At 44.3% G+C, this 19,551-nt stretch overlaps 1 protein-coding gene across 1 annotated transcript in view; it reads left to right on the forward strand.

The window, feature by feature from the left end:
- Nucleotides 1-19,551, forward strand: part of POLR3A (RNA polymerase III subunit A) — a 1,593,947-nt gene that overhangs the window by 423,954 nt on the left and 1,150,442 nt on the right. The gene's annotated exons all lie outside the window — the stretch shown is intronic.

Raw genomic sequence — 19,551 nt, forward strand, 5'->3', positions numbered from 1 at the left:
AAAAATAGTCTTGCCCAGTATACTTCCTTAGTGCTGCAGGATGTCATAATGTTGACTGATGCTTTCACTTAATCCTCCGTCCTTGTCTGTACTCCATTATCAGCCTGTGATATGGGAGACTAATCCGTAACCTGCAAGTTAAATATTTGCTTAACTTCTCCTCACTCTGTTTTACTTTCCTGTCCCAAAATGTTTGTTCTCTTTACCTTGGTTCTTCGGTTAAATTCCTCCCATTAGTTCTGCTTGTACTTGTAGTCTCTTTGTTCCTGTCCTGCAACACTGAATATAGAATGTCTGCTACATTGTAGCTATAGCATTCTGTGTGGTTGTTACTGTTCACATAGATTCATAAGTTCATAGGTGTGTGCTAGTCTAATGGCACTGGAGCCTTTACAAGCCTAGCCCATAGGATAACCCTGACATCGTGCCACCCGACCTTAGTTCCTAGTGCCTCTGTCAAGTAGAGCCACTGGAGTGATCCCCGGGGTGAATTTTCTATTTTTCATCCACTCATCAAGGTTTCTCCTGATGAGGGCCAGTGAAGTGCTCTGTTTGACATTTATGGGAAGTCTATTCCATAGCATATGGGTAGTCTCTGGGTTATGAACCTGTCCCTCCAGCACGTTCTGGTGATTGTGGTAATGAGGTTGAGGTCACTGGAGCATGTGGTGCTGAGGGATTGGGATTTCTTTAGATGTAGCATTTCTAACAGAGCTGGATCAGACACAGCTTTGTATGTCAAGCCGAGATCACCTCTAAGTAGGCGATATGAGACCGAGAATAGTTGGAGTTTGTCTGTCCATATAGGAAAAGTGTTTAAGGCCTAGGATACTCTTTGTGAAGTACTTTTGCTGGTTGTTGCAGGTGTCTAGTGAGGTACATGCCAAATGGGGCATTGTAGTTGATTGGCCTAATGAGGGGAGAAGTAGAGGGAGACAATGACCTCTTTCTTCCTGGATGCAAAACTTAGTAATGAGATGTGCCACATACAAGGACTTTCTGACCACAGTGGCAGTGTGGTGGTCAAAAGAGAGGCTGTTGTCAACCTGTGTTCCCAGATCTTTTATAACACCTTCTGTGTTAGTGGACTACAGTCGATGTGGTTAATTCATGGGAACTGGGTTTTTCCCAAAGGGGATGACTACATATTTTTTGGCATTGAGTTTAAGGCCATGGTTCTGACACCAGTCGTTAGTCTCCGTGAGGCCTTTCTGTAGGATGTCAACATCATTTGGGGAGTTAGTAATAGCTCCCAACTTGCAATCGTCTGTGAACTTTATCAGCCAGAGACCCTTCGTGTTGGCCTGGACTTCAGAGAAGTAGATACCAAACAGAGGACCCAGGACCGAACCCTGTGGGACTCCACTTGTGACTGGTCAGCCGTCTGACTTGGAGTCCACTACTTTCACACTGTAGGTTCTATCTGAGCGTCACTTTGCAACCCACCTAGTGATATAGGGGTTGATGCCTAGCTTAGTGAGTTTTTCTATGATTCCTGAGTGGGGAATGGTATCAAAGGGCTTCGCCAGATCAAGGTAGGCTGTATGAACCACCTTGCCTTCATCCACAGCTCTGGTGACTGACTCAAAGAAGTCAACCAAGTTGAGCAGACATGATCTACCCTTCACAAAACCAAACTGTGTAGGATCCAGAGTTTGGAGATTCCCTATATCCTTGTTTATTAGGTCCGTGATGATGCATTCCATAGCTTTGCATGTCAGACTCAGCCTAATGGGGCGATAGTTCCCAGGGTCTGTAGTTGCTCCTTTATGGAGAGGGATGACTGTAGCAGTGCACCATTCGGTAGGGACAAAGCCTGAGATGAGGCTGTGATTGAACAGGGCACACAGGTGAGGTGTAGTTCATGTAGAACACAGCCAGGGATATTGTCAGGCCCCCATGGAAGTTGTAATCTTGGCCTTGGACAGTGCTGTTTTAACCTGTTCAGCAGTAATACTGGGTGACTGGCAATCTACTGGTATTGTGATTGGTCCTTCGGGGGGGGTGAGAGGGGGGTAAAGTTGGCACTGAATCGGTCAGCCAATATTTGGCAATATCTGTTGGCTCTGTATAGGAGGTACTATAGTGCAGAAGCTCAGAACAAATCTGGGTATTGCCATGTAGATTCTTTACATAACTATAGAAGGCCTTGCGGTTGTCTTTACTATCTGTTGCAATTCTGTTTTCATAGCTAGCTTTAGAGGATTTGATGAGGGATCTCAACTTTTTGTTGAGGCTGATAATGGAGTTTTTCCAGTCTTGGGATTTCACCTTATTCCGCATCAGTTTCCTCCTCCTGTTGTAGAGTTTATGGAAGGGGAACCACCAGATTGGCTTCCATTTTTTTGGAGGTGAGCATCTTGGTTCTATTGGGTATGGGAAGATGCATGCATTTGTGTACGTATTTGTACAGTGCATTGGTGTATGATTCGGCAGCCATGCAACTATTCTCCATTTGCATGGGTGCTATGAAGTTAGCCACCTCTGTTTTTAGGACCCTAAAGTTAGCTTTGGAGAAGTTTTTCAAGGTGATTACCTTTGTGGGGGGGGGGGGTGGAAGGGATGTGGATTTCCAGGGTGATTAGTTTGTGGTAGGATGTAACCAGGGAGGCGTTAACTATTGGTGTAGAGCAACAGTCGCCCATGTTAGTAATGACCAGGTCAAGGATATTGCTACCTCTAGAGGGGGTAAGAATGAGCTGGTCCTGGCATTTGAATTAATGAATTCCAGGAAATGGGCAAGTGCATTGATACACAAGTAGTTTTCCCAGTTAATGGAGGGGTGGTTGAAGTCGCCCAGTATGAGAGTGTTGGGTTGGACCCTAATATTCTCCAATTGCATTTGTTTGTAGCTGTTATGGTGATAATTTGGTCTTTGGAACACCGCCTAAAAAAGGCACTATAGGGGTGGCAAGAGCCTTGGCCAGTATCCAGAAGCCCAGGAGTGACAGATGCAGGCCATTTCTGGCAAAGCATCGAGGTCAGTTAATCCGGTTATCCTAGGCAGACAGATACTGGATCCCCTTAGAATGACACCAGAAACTTAGTCAATTGTTGAAATCGATCATTTTCTGCTTGTACTGGGGTATCATTCAGGGTGATGGTAGGATGCTGCTCAGGGCTAGGGTCATACCTGCCTGGTCTACATAATCCGAGAGCTCCTCCATGTCTCTCTTCTTGTAGCCTAGGGAGGTAAGTCTCAGGTCATTCACACCCACATGTACAATGACAGAGTCATATTTGTACCTGTTGTTGAGGGACCTGAGTGCGTGTGTTATGTGGCGGATCCTGGCACCTGACAGGCAACTGACTGTTTTCTCCTTGTTTAACCTAGTGAGTGAGACATCAGTGTGCCTCACTATCGAGCCACCACTATGGAGTCACCTATGATTTTTGTGCTGGGCATGCTCTTCTGCACACTGTTTAGGAGAGTTGTGTCTTATGATTAGTGTTGTGTTGTGGTGGTTGAGTGTTTTTCTGCCTTGGAGGTTTCTGCTGTTTGGGTAGATTTTTGAGAGCCTCCGCAAAGGTGGGTGTGTGGCTTGTGTTTTTATGTGAAGGCAGTGCTGCTGTGTGTTCCATGTGGTGTGGAGCAAGTGTTGATGTTCTCCTCTTGACCAGCTCTTCCGGTCTTGGCTGGAGAGTGCGTGGCTTCCAGTTTGGATATATAAGTGCATCACTCGCTAGTCTGAGTGTTGGGAGGTAAGAGCAGAAGGGTTGTCAGTGTAAATGAGGCAGTTGCTACATTGTCTCAGGATGCCCAGGTTCAATAGGTAGAAAGCACAGGGAACCGACCTTTAAGCATGCCTGGATGGGTTGGTATTAATAAGTACTGGAGCGGTTTCCTTGTAGAACGTTTAGTGCTGGCAGCACTTTTGTGTGCTGCAATAATTGCTACAAGAAGTCTGGTAAAGTGCTAGACTGATGATCTAGTAAAAGTGCAGGAGAGGAGAGAACGAGCAGGTCTGTGTGTAAAATTGAAGAGCAGACTTTGACACTGCTCAGAAGCTACAAATAGTCCTGGATACAGCAAATCTGTATCTGGACTAGACTAGTTACAGGAAAGGTGGGAAACAAGAGCAAATATGGGCTTTTAAACCAGAAAGTTGAAAAAGCTGGAAAAACTGCCCAAACGGACAAACTACAATTTCTGGGCCAGAAACCACTCCTCTTGTGGTATATAGGCTACCTAGTGCTTACCACTCCCACTGATAAGCTAGAAGGCTTCCCTCCAACACAGAAAGGCTTGGGGGGCTCAGAAGCTTACAAACAGTCCTGGATACAGCAAATCTGTATCTGGACTAGACTAAGTTATAGGAAAGGCAGGAAACAAGCTTAGAATTTTTTTTTGTACACGAGAACAGCACTAACAATTCAAGTGTAGTGCACGCTAGCACACTTGAGTGTGTAACAATATTAAAGCAAGTACAGTTTTACTAAATGCAATTTATTCAAACTATTCTGAGCTGAATTCAATTTTTGTTTTATTAAACTCTGAATAGTTAAAACGTGCCAAAAATATACTTGTCAGCTGAGAAGCACAGTCATCCAGAACACAAGGAAAGTCCAGCAAAGTTGATTGTAAAATTGAAAGGGAGAAAGGAGAAACGGAAGATAATTCAAGGTTAAGCACCTAAGTGGGTTGGCCTTCTCAAGTTTTCTCTCTATTCGGTAGAATGAGCTTATGACACTAGACTGGGATAGAGCTGAATAGATGGTACTGGTAGGAGTGTCTGAAATCAAAATATGATTTCACTGTACTTGGTTGAGTGAGCAAATGAGATGGACTCGGAGTGTTCAAACACAGATTTTTAGGAGAGGCGGGCAATTCCAAAGCCACTAAGATTAACACCAGAACAAGAACAGGGAAGGAGGGTAGGGAAACTAACTGCAGAGAGACAGACCACAATATTCAGTGAAACAAATACAGAAAAATAAAATACAGTACTGTCTTTAAAACTGCAAGTTTATACTTAACTTCAGCTTCTAATATAGTTGATTGTAGCCAGCCAAATCACCACCTTTTTTCCACTTCAGTTTACATTCCTCAGCTTTTTGTGTCTATATGTTGCTATATCTATTGTGTGTGTTATACTTGCACACATTGATACAAGCCTCAGTTGTGTAGCTTTAGAATATCCCTTCAAATGTGGTAGTGCATGTGACATCCCTGCTGTGGGCCAATAATCAAGGAGTTTCAATCCTCACCACAGACACTGGTGACGGATGTTCATTTTGAACAAAAACAGATGCACACAGTATTTCCTGATGCAGCTTTCTGCACCAAGCACAATTTCACTTAAGAGCACATGGGAGCGCACTCATTACTGGGGCTGGGTTTCCCTGTCTCTCGTCAGGCCTCCCAAATAAGACTCCCCATTGACACAGCTGCAGAGCTGAGTCCTCAGCCAAGTGTTCCAAGCCAAGTCCTCTACTACTGTTTGTGAAATCAGTGCTCTGTGTCCCTGCTCCAAGTAGCTAAATCACTCTTTGAGATTTGATTTTCACACACACACCCACCCACCTGGGAAATGTTGGCACAGGTTTATCAGCTATGCCCAGACTATAAGGTAGTTCCACCGCCAGCAGAACACTCCAAAGACAGCTACTCTGAGGCTCTTATGAGGGTACCCAGTTAGGAGTAAAATTAATACCAGTACAAATGGTAATGTTTGACCAGTGCAGCAAGGCTTTCAGAAGCAGACACAGTGTCACCAAATAAGTGCTCTCAAAGTTTAAAATATTCTCTCAAAGATCAGCCACAATGAAAAGGTTAGATATATTTAATAATAAAAGAACATGAAACCATTAAATGTCTAGTTACAATAAACACCAGAGTTTCAATAATAGGAAATGTTAAAAATAACTCTGGATAGATTCAGATACAGAAAAACACTACTTAACTAATCTCACACTATTTTCCTGACTGATATAAATAATTGCCATTTCCTACTTGATGAAATGGGTGAGTGATCCTTTTTTGTCAGGTTTCTAAAAACATACTGCTCGGAAACGTCTGTCTCATCTAGTATTAAAACATCATTTCAGTGCTGGAATACAGAATGTCATCACATATATCTGGTCATCTGAGTGTGGTTCCCACAATTACTCCCTTTACTAGAGGCTGAACCAATCTAGCATGCGTCACCATACACACATACAGCTTTGCTAGGATGTGTTATAGCATCTGGAAGCTATAAAACCGTTGCAGAACTTCCACCCTTCCAGGATAGTAATTAGTTCAGCCCAAGGACAATACAGTATAATTCCTAGTCCTTGTTTTCAGACATTTTGTCTCTGCCTGCAATCAGATATGGCCTAAACTTTGTAATTTAATTTCAGACTAGTTTTCAAAGTTAGCTTCACTGAGGTTAACTTATTCTTTTTCAGTATTCTTTGTTACAATATATTCATTTCCAACAGTTCCAGTACAGTCTGACATGCAGTGTATTTCTTTTCTGTCCAGCAGGACCCACTGTTTGTACATTTTTAACACAAGCAGCTTTACAAATACATTTTTAGCGCAAGCACCTGTACAAATCAGTTGTATATGCAAATGACATACAGTTTTTTACAAAACTCTGGCTGTGCTGGCATATGTTATACATCCACTGCCCTGCTTCTCCTGAAATAGTTGACAATACCTCACATCACCACAGTGCTGATACCGCTTTCTCTGTAGGGCGACTGCTTATTCCATTTAACTTTCTTCTTACTGCCCCTCCATATGAACTCAAGTTCCTTGTTAATTGTCATCCACAACTTATCTGGATGATAAAAATATGCCTGGCCTGCATATGTAACCAAATCAAATATAAATAGGTTCATAGGTTCATAAGTGTTTACTAGGCTAATGACCACAAGGGCCCTTTTAAGCGTAGTCATGCATCCCAAATGTCTGATAAGTTCTGATACCCTTGATAAGTGTAAGCATGGGCCTGGGAGATGAACCATTTACAGGTTGCCTGTTTGCATTAGAGACCTAGGTACCAAACCAAGGATGAATTTCCAGTTTTCCATCCAATTGTCCAAATAGCACTTGAATTGGGTTAGGGAGGAACTCTGCTTCACATGGATGGGGAGCCTGTTCCATAGACTGGGTAGTCTCTGGAATACATCTTTCTCTCCAGCAGGTCCTATTTATATGACAGGCAAGGTTTAAGTCTTTAGAATGGGTAATTCTGCTACTGTTTGTTTTGTGGATATACAGAAGGTCCGTCAGAGTGGGGTCTGACAATGCCCTGTGTGCCAGGCATAGATCTCTCCTCATAACCCTGTAGGAGACAGAATACAGGGATTGGACCTTGAGGCATTCTGCATATGACATATTACTTATGCTGTGTATTCTTTGTGAGGAACCTCTGTGGATATTCCAGATGTTCATCGTGCATACAGCTGCAGTCATAACAGATGGGTTCTCCTGCCGTCAGGCGGGTCCTCGGTCGGCCGAATTCCAAAGTCTAGGTCCGGCGTCGGTTGTCGTCGCTTCTTCCCTGACGTCAGTGCGACAGGGGTATAAAAGAACCAGCGGAAGCCATTTTCTTCAGTCTTTCTTGCCGCGCGGTGCCCGAAGCAGAAGCAGTTCGCAAGTGCCGGTCGGCCAGCTCCTGAAATTACGAAAATTTTGCAACCAAAGTCGTCTTGAAAGCTAAGTACCCCATTGGGGAAACTTTTCTTGCCTCTGATGTCAGACAAAGTTAATAATTGTATTTCATGTGGGAAGCAAATACCGCATAAGGATTTTCATTCCCTCTGCATTCCTTGCTTAGGCCCAGACCACGTCGTCTCGGTCTGTCGTTTTTGTGCTACATTCAACAAACGCACCATTAAGCTTCGGGCAGAGTTCGCCCAGTACTATTTTGGCAAAAAATTTAACTACATTATGTCGTCGGATACTCTGACTCCAGTTTTGACTAAAAGACGCAAGGATAAGGACCGACACACGAGGTCCGCGGCCTCTACCGACACCACATCAAAGCCGACTACAGGTGGTCAGGTTCTCAGCGAGGCGCCTACGCAGCCCCTGCCTACCAACGACACTTCATTCGCAGTGTCTCCTGTGCCCGAGGTCGCAGGCTGCTCGGCCCACACCCCGACTACAGATACCGAAGCCACTCTAGGCGGTGAAACTCAGAATGTAGACAGGTCTGCCTCTTCTCAAGGTGTGTTCAGGCCTTCCTCTTCTTTTTCCATCAAGGCTTTCACTAAGTCTAAAGCAGCCATGCATTCTAAGAGATGAGCTACACTGGGCCCTTCTCCAGGCCCCATGCCTAAAAAACAGATGCTTAAAATGGCTGAGGATTTAATTACTCTTATCAGGGGCTCTCAACCCCCCCCCCGTACAAAAGGCCCAGAGTGGAGGAAGAATCCCCCTCCTCGGACCAGGCCTCCATTATTTCAGAGCACTCTGATGAACAGGAACATTCTTACTCCCCTTTTGAAGATTCTGATGCAGAGGAGTCCATTCCCTCTGTCTCCCCTCTAAGGATAACTCTTTTGGGGAAACCTTGCATACCTTGAGGGAACACTTCCACTGGGAAGGCCAAGAGTACTCAGACTCCAAGAAAAGGCTTAGGGATTTTCTCTTGCTCCCTCAGCACAGGCCTCTGGCTATACCTCCTGTCTTCGACATACTAGATGATGTGTATTCGGAGGCCTGCCTTAACCCAGACTCTTTACCTCCAGCCCCAGTCAAGCCTGACAGGTATTACCGGGTTCCTGACTCACACCAATTCTTATACAAAAGTCATGTGGCTGACCCAGAAACTATCTCACAGGGCCCCAAGGGAATTAAGGCCTCCACTGCTAAAAATCCATTACCTTCAGAGAGAGATTCCAGAGCTTTAGAAAGGTGGGGAAAAAAGGTATACACCTCGGCCACCTTAACCATGAGGGCATTAAACTGCCAGTTCCATATGTTAAAGTACCAACAGTTTCTGTTATCACAGTTGAGAAGCAAAATGTCACAACCTGAACAACCAGACTTGAAGGAGTTGCAGGATTTGATGCATAGTGCAGAACAAGTGGGTAAACATACCTTGCAATGTGGTTTTGATGCTCTAGAGGCCTCGTGTAGAGCTGCTGTTACAGGATCAGTCATACGTAGACATGCCTGGCTCAAGGAGCAAACCTTACAAGATCATGTCAAAGCTAAATTACTAGATGCCCCTCTACAAAAAGATGTATTATTTGGTGTTAAAGCTGAGGCGGTATTAAAGAAAATGGAGGAAAAGGCTAAATCAATGCAAACAGTGAAAGATTTTCTACAGGTACAACCTCCACTTTTCAGTAGAAATTGTCCTTCCAAAAAATTGGTCCTTTCCAGCCACGGACAGACCCCAAAGAGGTAGATACAGGTGACCGAGGGGCAGAGGGCAAGCTCAAGGATCATTTAGAGGCAGACAATGGCAAGCTCCTACACAAAGAGGTGGTGAGGATAGTTAACAGCCATTCAGAAAGCAAACCCAATGACTTTCCCCTTTGCATGGCAGCACCCTTAGGCGGAAAACTGGCATTATTTTCGAAAAATTGGCATATTGTCACAAAAGACAAATGGATCCTGGACATTATAAACAGAGGCTACAGATTCCATTTTCACACCCTTCCACAAAAGAGAGGCATGCCAAACCTGCCACACAATTGAAGGGCAGAGGCACAAAGACACATTTCGGATCTCATGGACATGAAAGGTATTCAAGAGGTACCTACTCAAGAACAAGGTCAAGGTTTTTATTCCAGACTATTCCTGGTACCAAGGAAGGGAAAAGATTGGAGACCTATTTTGGACCTATCCATCCTAAACACATTTTTACTCGTGCCAAAATTCAAGATGCTCACATTACAGCAGCTTCTTCCCATGCTGGGCAAGGAGACTTGGCTGGTAACATTGGACCTCAAGGAGGCCATACCTGCATGTTCCAATCCGACAAAATTGCAGAAGATACCTCAGATTTCTTGCAGGTTCAACCCATTATCAATTCTCTGCATTGCCCTTTGGCTTATCTACTGCGCCCAGAGTATAAACGAAATGCCTGGCATCAGTAATTGCCTACTGCAGACTTCAAGGGATACAAATATACCCATATTTGGATGACTGCCTGATCCAAGCGGACAGCAAGCACATACTTCTGAAACATCTGGCTTTTGTAATAATGTTGTTGAATTCTCTGGGGTACACAGTCAACAAAAAGAAATCAAGGCTAATACCCTCACAAAAAATAACTTTCCTGGGTGCCAACTTGGACACAAACACCCAGATGGCTTATCTCACGCCAGAGAAACAGGGGCAACTGACTCAATACTTCAGAAAACTAGCAAATTTCACCGGGCTGACTGCAAGGAAAATCCTGCAGGCTCTGGGATTCATGGCATCTTGCATCCTACTAATCCCATGTGCAAAGCTGCATATGAGGAAACTTCAATGGTACCTGAAAAACCTATGGTCTCAGCACAGCCACAGTTTGGAAACAATAATACCACTGATTCCATGTCTTCAAAAGGAATTTCTGTGGTGGGCTCAAGCATGCCAAAGAAACACAGGTCTCCCATTCTGCAAGCCTCAAACAAATCAAGTCATCGCAACAGACGCTTCGGACTACGCCTGGGGGGCACACATGACAGATCGGTGCATTCAGGGCAAATGGTCCCAAAAAGAAAAGCACCTACACATCAAAAGGAAATGCTAGCAGTAATAAATGCTATTATAGCTTTCAAAGACCTTCTGCATCCAGGCCAACTATTGATAAGGACAGACAACACCACAGTAATGTGGTACATAAACAGGGAGGAACCCATTCATACCCCCTTATGCAGGCTGGCCATGTCACTTTGGAACATGGCTTTGGAATTACAAATCGAACTTCAAGCACAGTACTTGCCAGGCAAGAAAAACACGCTGGCAGACAACCTAAGCAGAAATATGACAGACCCACACGAATGGAAGTTGCACCCTCAAGTTTTTACAGAAATCATTCAAGCATGGGGAAGGCCAGACATAGATCTTTTTGCCTCCCACAAAAATCACAAATTGACAAAATTCTGCTCAAGGACTTTTCATCCACAGGCCTGGAGAGTGGACGCTCTCTCTTTCAGTTGGACAACAATGACAGTTTATGCCTTTCCACCTCTTCCTCCGCTGCCCAAAGTTCTATTAAAAACCAAAGCAGACAGACCAGAGATGATTCTCATTGCTCCAGACTGGCCAAGACAGCACTGGTACCCACTTCTGAGGAGCCTGACTCCTTCCCCACCATGGACCCTACCTCTAATGCCTCTTCAGCTTCAAAACTCTTCACAGTCAGCTGAAAACAGTCAGCTGAAAACACTCAATCTGGCCGCATGGAAGATTCCTTAACTTCACAACAGACCCTACTCTCCAAGGAGGTGCAGGATGTCATTATGGAGGCCAGAAGGCCTTCTACTAGGAAAGCTTACTCCACAAAATGGAAGTGATTTTGTGCCTGGAACGAGAAAAAGGGCCAGAATCCTGGAATACTGAATTTACCTCAAATGTTACAGTATCTAGCTGAGCTGCTAAGCAGTGGACTTTCATTCTCCTCCATCAAAATCCATGCCTCAGCCATTTCTGCAGAATACAACACTGATCCTCCTTTATTCTCTCATCCCCTCTTAAGACAGTTCCTCAGAGGGGCTAAGAATATAAATCCCCCAAGGAAACAACCAATACCTGCTTGGGACCTCAATTTCATTCTAGAAAAGCTGACCTTGCCTCCTTTTGAGCCAGCTGCCTCAACAGATTTGCAATATTTGTCCTGGGAAACAGCCTTCCTTCTGGCTATCACTTCAGCTCGCAGGGTATCGGAACTACAAGCCCTCATGTCTGTGCAGCCTTTCATCATTTTCCATCAGGACAGAGTTTCCTTACGAACCAATCCGTCCTTTATGCCAAAGGTGGTATCCAGGGTAGCTTTGAATCAGGCTATTCACTTACCTACCTTTTACCCTAATCCTCAAAACAAAGGGGAAGAGACTACTACATTCCTTGGACATCCACAGACAGCTACGTTATTATTTGGACAGAACAAAGCCTTTCAGAAAATCAGAACAACTTTCTGTGTCCTATGCTATAGGAGCTCAAGGGAAGCCAATTTCCAAACAGAGAATCTCAAAATGGATAGCCCACTGCATATGCTTTTGTTACTCTTTTCATGGTAAAACTGTGCCTGCAGGCATCAGATCTCACTCCACAAGGGCCACAGCTACCTCTGCAGCTTTCCTCAGAGGAGTTCCTACCAAAGATATTTTGGAAGCAGCCACTTGGAGTTCTGTGCATACCTTCTCCAAACACTACCACCTACCATTATACTCCAAAACTAGAGCAGGCTTTGCCACTGCAGTCTTGCAGGGCATCCTGGCTCCTCCTTGTTCCACCTAGTGCTTACCACCCCTTTTTAGCTTTGGGATTCTACCCATCTGTTATGACTGCAGCTGTATGCACGATGAACATAGTACAGTTTTGTACCTACCATAAATGTAGATGTTAGAGTGCTAATGCAGCTGCAGTCCAGGTTTCCCTCCCTCCTTCCCCTCTTGGGACAGGCCTATTGGCTAACACCTCCTCATACAACTTGATTGGGGTATTCATTTATGGTGTATTTGCTTGCAACTATTGTCTTTTGATTATATTGCACTGCATTATTACATAAATTTATGTATTGCCTTCCTTCTGGGGGCACCTGACATCTGGGGCAAGAAAAACTGAAGAAAATGGCATCGGCTGGTTCTTTTATACCCCTGTCACACTGACGTCAGGGAAGAAGCGACGACAACCGACACCGGACCTAGACTTTGGAATTCGGCCGACCGAGGACCCGCCTGATTGCAGGAGAACCCATCTGTTATGACTGCAGCTGTATTAGCACTCTAACATCTACATTTATGGTAGGTACAAAACTGTATTTTGTTGGATATGCCTGGATAGGTACATACCAAAGGGTGCATTGTACTCTATAGGTCTGATGAATGCTAAATACAGTGGAACAATGACTTCCTTGGACTTGGATCCATACTTTTGTTTAAGTTGTGCAACACAGAATGATTTCCTCACCACTGTAGACACCTGATGAAAAAAGGCTAGATTACTGTGTGTGTGTCCCCCAAGTCCCTGACTACTGGGTCAACTCTAAGGGGTGTGTTGTCAATATGATAGTTACCAGGGATGGATGACTTCCCAAAGGATACTGTTCTGCATTTCTTGGCATTTAGGTTTAGTCCATGGCTCTGACACCAGTTATTTGCCTGCATCAGCCCGTCCTAGAGAACATTTGTGTTAGTGTGAGATTCAATGACAGCTCCTAATTTGCAATCATTTGCAAATTTAGTCAGCTACAGACCACTGGCATTGGTCTTGACTTCTGAGAAGTAAATGCCAAAAAGGAGCAGTCCAAGAACTGATCCCTGAGGGCTCCACTTGTTACTGGCCTCTTTGTAGAGGTGGACTCCCCAATTCTAACTTCCTGGTCTTGTCTGTAAGCCAGTTGGTTATCCACCAGTCAACATACGGGTTTGTACCTAACCTCTTGAGTTTGTCAACAATGCCTGAGTCAGGTATTGTCAAATGCCTTGGCCAGGTCAAGGTAGGCAGTGTGAATGATTTTGCCCTCATCTGTTGCTTTGATGACCTTCTCAAATAAGTCCACCAGGTTGAGTAGGAATGATATGCCCTTGACAAAACCAAAATGGGTTGAGTCCAGTGTCTGAAGGTTTGCTATATCTCTTAATTTTCAAGTTTTAACACTGTCCTTATTGGTGTTAAACACCTTACGTTCTTTTAGGAAGAATCTGGTTGATGCAATGCATTATGTGTTAAACAGAAGGAGTTGAGTGGACCACTGAAAGACAGTGTTAAGGCCCAGGCCTTTGTGTTTGTGGTCCACATTACCTACATCTTGGCAGAAAGTGTTGATGGAGCAACAGAATACATCATTGTCTTATGCTGGGAATCCAGGCTGTAACTTTGATTTTGATGAGGACCCTAAGGTGGCATTTGTTTTCCCTTTTCTTGATCTCTTCTTTTTAGTCTGGAAGTTGATAAATACTTCAGGCAAGTGAAGAAGAGGGTAACATTCTTACCACTGTGGTTGAAAACTTTCATCCTCCACAGTGTACCTGTACAGAGATGCTAGGATTGCTTTTGGTTGAGGAACAGCACACTACAGCAGCAGGCATGCTCTGGGAAGAGACCACATCTCCAACCATATCTCCTTATACTCCTTTTTAACAAGGTCAGCATTCTTGTCAATTTTCTGTCACCAAAATTGTGAAATCTTTTTTATTGGGCTTACTGAAGCATTTTGGAAGGCAGTTTAAAACTGACATGTATAAAACAGCCTCTTGCATGTTCACAGATGGATGTTGTACATTATTTAACAGCTACAGGCACTAGACCCTACCCAGTTTTGTTTTATCAAAAGCAAGTGATGCCTATTTCATCTGGTAGACTACTCCTAGAAGGTCAGAAAATCTGTGGATGAGGGTAAACCAGTGTGCACTGCCTACCTTGACTTGCTAAGGTATTCGACTACCTCACTGAGGCATTATAGGTAAACTTACAAAATTGGGAGTAAACCAACATATCATCCGATGGATAGCTAGGTGTTTCGCTGATGGGAAGCAAGAAGTTAGGATAGGGGAATCCACCTTCACAAAAAGGCCAGTCACTGGATTCCAACATGGATTCATGCTGTTGCCTCTACTTTTTGGTTTCTATTTTTTCTGAAGTCAAGGCAAACTTCGGGGCCTTCCAGCTGGCCAAGTTTGCAGATATCGCAAACTAGGTACGATTGTTCAGTCCCCTGAAGACAGTGTTAAGAGGACCTGCTGCAGGCAAACAACTGGTACCAGAGCAATGGACTAAAACTCAATGTGAATAAGTGCATAACAGTACTCTTTGGAAAGACTGACATCCCTGAAAATTACCATATTTATAATAGAAATATGAAAGTGGACCCTGTGCTCAGGGATATGGGAATTACAGTTGACAGTAACCTGACTTGTGTCTACTGTAGTGAGAAAAATCCTATGTTGCTCAAATTGTAAGTAATCCAAGTCCAAGGAGGTCATTGTTCACTGTACTTGGTATCTACCTGACCAGGTACTTACATCAGCTTGAAATACGTAAGCAGTTCCTCATAATAAGAATACACTTGGTAAAAAAAAAAAAAAAAAAGAGGTCTATACAGACTACTATAAATCCTCTCATCTGATACTGAATGATTTGTTGCACTTTGGCAAACAAATAGCATCAGAAATACCTATTCTAAGGACCTAAACCTCATCTGTGATGTAAACAGGACACGTTGGAGGAACAGCCAGTATGTCTCAATTATTACCCCTTCTGTGCAACATTTCCCATCCACATGACTTAAAGCTCATCCCTAATACTATGGATGGAAAATCTCAAGTTTTTCCCTTAATGGACAGGGGAAGCGTATATGCTTGATGTGCACAAGCCTGTATCTTAGCCATACCTCCCAGCCATCCCAAATTACTCTGTATTTACCAAGTTTTGGCGTCCAAATAATGAGGTGCCATGATTCCTGAGTGGCACCTCTTAATTTCCAATTTTCCAGGCTTTTTAAAATTTTTTTGTCTCTTTTGAGACTGACATCATCACGCAGAGGCGTGCACGGTGACGTCAGCTACGTGAGCAGCCTGCCAGATTTCAGCTGAGGACCGAGGAGGCAGGGCCGCTACTGTTAAGTCACAAATGAAACAAATAAATCACACCAACAAGTCAACTCAAGTTACTCATCTCAACACTGTCAGTCAACAATACATTATCGTACACACCCCCTGCCCCCATCCCGTGCAGGCAACGTAAACCAAAAAGAAAATGCATTTTGTTTTACGTATTATTTTATATTACTTATAGACACACTGAGACGAGACAGTCTGTGCCGACACACACTTTACACATTCAGTCACGCTCTCTCTCTCTCACACTCACTCGCACACTAATAATAAATAATCTACTGTTCAACTTCTATGATACTTGTAGTCTAGCTTAGTAGAAGTGCAAGAACTCTGCTGTGAGCCTGTGAAAGCACGCAATCATTAGGATTACAATCCCCCACCCCTCCTCTGTCCCCTGCAGGCAGTGTAATGTAAACCAAAAAGAAAATGCATTTTTTTTGCATTTTATTTTATACATATTACAGTGAGATGAGAGACTGTCTGGCAGATGTTCTTCGTGTTTTACTTTTGCAGTCATTACATTTGGGTAATCTGACAGGTTGCCCTCAGTCAGCCTGATTAACAAAGTCTTGGGTCCTGAGTCGGTTGCTGTCCCGCCTTCCATGACGTCACATCAGGTCATCAAGGGTATAAAACATGCAGCCGACACCATTTTCATCAGTCTTTCTTGCCGCGCGGTGCCTGAAGCAGAAGCAGTTCACAAGTGCCAGTCGGCCGACTCCCGAAATTTTCATTTTCGAGTTTCAGAACCGAAGTCTTCAACCTAAAGTTAAGTACCCCGTTGAGGAAACTTTTTCTTGCTCCTTACCGATGTCGGTAAAAGTTAATAATTGTATTACTTGTGGGAAGCAAATACCTCATAAGGATTTTCATTTGTACTGTAGTCCTTGCCTAGGTCCTGACCCCAACGTGCCTTGCTGTCGGTTTTGTGCTAAATTTAATCAACGCACTATTAAGCGTCTGTATATTTTTGCATCTAAATATTTTGGCTCAAGATTTAACTATCCAGAAATGTCGTCTGTTTGCAATCCGACTACCGGAATTCACAAAAAAAACGCAAAGAAAAAGAAACAGACCGTCGAGGTCCAAAACGGACAACAAAGCTTCTCCTAAGCCAGTCTGTTTGCTGGTACTCGGGCACTTTTGTAGCCTCTGATACCCGCTACTTTTGATTCGCAGGCGTCTACTGAGACCCATGAAGTATTGAACCCACGGATGTCTCTACCTTAGATGGGTCAGGAGCTGCTGAGCCGGCACCAGCTTCTGAGGGTGTTTTCAGGCCTAAAGATTTGTATAGACGCCATCTTCAAAACCTAGGCCAAAATCAACTTCTATGTCTAAAAAAAATGACGCTTTGGCCATGTGCACAGGCCCCAATGCCCAAAAAACAAAATGGCTGAGGATTTAATTACCTTGATCAGGGGTTCCCATCCCCCTCCTGCTAAGAGGCTTAGGCAAGGCACTGATTATGAATCATCTGGTCAGGTTTCTATTTCTTCTGATTCCTCTTCTGATCAGGAATTCTCTTTTCCACATTATGAGGACTCTGATGTAGAAGAATCCATCCCTTCTGCGTCTCCTCCTGAGGATTTTTGTTTTGGAGAAACTTTGCATACCTTAAGGGAACACTTTCAATGGGAGAGTCAGGATTTTTCAGAATCTAAAAAGATGCTTATGGATTTCCTTCTTCCTCAGCATAGGCCTTTGGCTATACCTCCTGTTCTAGACATTGTTGTTGATGTTTTCTCAGAATCTAGCATGGCTCCTGATTCCCTGCCTCCGGCTCCTAGTAAGCCAGACAAATATTACAGGGTTACTGGCTCCCACAAATTTCTTTTTAAAAACCCTACTGCTGACCTTGAAACCATTTCTCAGGGTCCCAAGGGCGGTAAGGCCTCTACTGCTAAAAATCCTACCCCTTCTGACTCCAGGGCGCTGGATAGATGGGGTAAGAAGGTTTACATGTCTGCAACCTTGGCAATTGGGGCTTTAAACTGTCAATTTCATATGCTTAAATATCAGCAGCATGTTATGGGCCTACTTAAACAGAAAATGATGTTGATTTCTGACTGTGTGGAAAATAGTGTTACAGGATGTTCATCGTGTATACAGCTGCAGTAATCACAGATGGGTTTTCTGCCATCAGGCGGGTCCTCGGTCGGCCGAATTCCAACGTCTAGGTCCGGCGTCGGTTGTCGTCACTTTCTTTCCTGACGTCAGTGTGACAGGGGTGTATGACACAGCCGACGCCATATTCTTCAGTCTTTTTTTGCCGCGTGGTGCCCGAAGCAGAAGCAGTTCGCAAGTGCCGGTCGGCCAGCTCCTGAAATTACGAATAATTGGAAACTGAAGTCTTCTTTAAAGCTAAGTACCCCGTTGGGGAAACTTTTCTTGCCTCAGACCAATGTCAGACAAAGTTAACAATTGTATTTCTTGTGGGAAGTAAATACCCCATAAGGATTTCCATTCCCTCTGCATACCTTGTTTAGGCCGAGACCACGACGTGTCGGCCTGTCGCTTTTGCGCTACTTTCAATAAACGCACTATTAAGCGTCGGGCGGAGTTCGCCCAGCACTTTTTTGGTAAAACCTTTGATTATAAAATGTCGTCGGATACTCAGACTACCGTTTTGTCCAAAAAACGCAAGGACAAAGACCGACACGCGAGGCCTGCGGTCTCCACCGACACCACAACCGGCTACACGTGGTCCGGTTCTCAGCGAGGCGCCTACGCAGCTCCTGACTACCGACGACACTTCTTTGGCAGTGTCCTCTGTACCAGAGACCGCAGGTACCTCGGCCCATACCCAGACTACAACCACCGAAGCCACTGTGAGTGTTGAGCCTCCTAATGTGGATAGGTCCACTTCCACCCATGGTGTTTTTAGACCCTCATCTTCCTTCTCCATTAAGGCCTTTACTAAGTCCAAATCAGCCATGCATCCCAAGAGGCCTGTTGCACAGGGCCCATCTCCAGGCCCCATGCCTAAAAAGCAGATGCTAAAAATGGCTGAGGATTTAATTACTCTTATCAGGGGTTCCCAGCCCCCTCCAGACAAGAGACCCCAAGTGGAGGAAGCTTCTCCCTCTTCTGACCAGGATTCCATTTTTTCAGAACTTTCTGATGAAGAGGAACACTCGTACTCCCCTTTTGAAGATTCGGATGCTGAGCAGTCCATTCCTTCTGTATCTCCCCCAGAGGATTTCTTTTTTGGGGAAACCTTGCACACCTTGAGGGAACACTTCCATTGGGAAGGCCAAGACTTTTCTGATTCCAAGAAAAGACTTAGGGAATTTCTTTTGTTACCTCAGCACAGACCTCTGGCGATACCTCCTGTCTTGGACATACTTGATGATGTTTACTTGGAGGCTTGCCTAAATCCGGATTCCCTGCCTCCTGCCCCAGTCAAGCCTGATGGGTACTACAGAGTTCCTACCTCTCACCAATCTCTTTACAAAAGCCATAATGCTGACCCTGAAACCATTTCTCAAGGCCCCAAGGGAATGAAGGCCTCTACTGCTAAGAATCCACTACCTTCCGAAAGAGAGTCTAGATCCTTAGAAAGGTGCGGAAAAAAGGTATATACCTCGGCCACCCTAGCCATGAGGGCCTTAAATTGTCAGTTCCATATGCTTAAATATCAGCAGTTTCTGTTATCACAAGAAATAAAATGTCTCAACCTGAACAACCAGATTTGAAGGAGTTGCAGGATATGATGCATAGTGCAGAACAAGTGGGTAAACACACCTTACAATGTGGCTATGATGCTCTAGAGGCCTCAAGTAGAGCTGCTGTGACAGGATCAGTCATTCGTAGACATGCCTGGCTTAGAGAACA

Source organism: Protopterus annectens, chromosome 14.part0 (assembly GCF_019279795.1).
Source record: "Protopterus annectens isolate FY-2018-M chromosome 14.part0, PAN1.0, whole genome shotgun sequence".
In the NCBI taxonomy this organism is placed as follows: Eukaryota; Metazoa; Chordata; order Ceratodontiformes; family Protopteridae; genus Protopterus; species Protopterus annectens.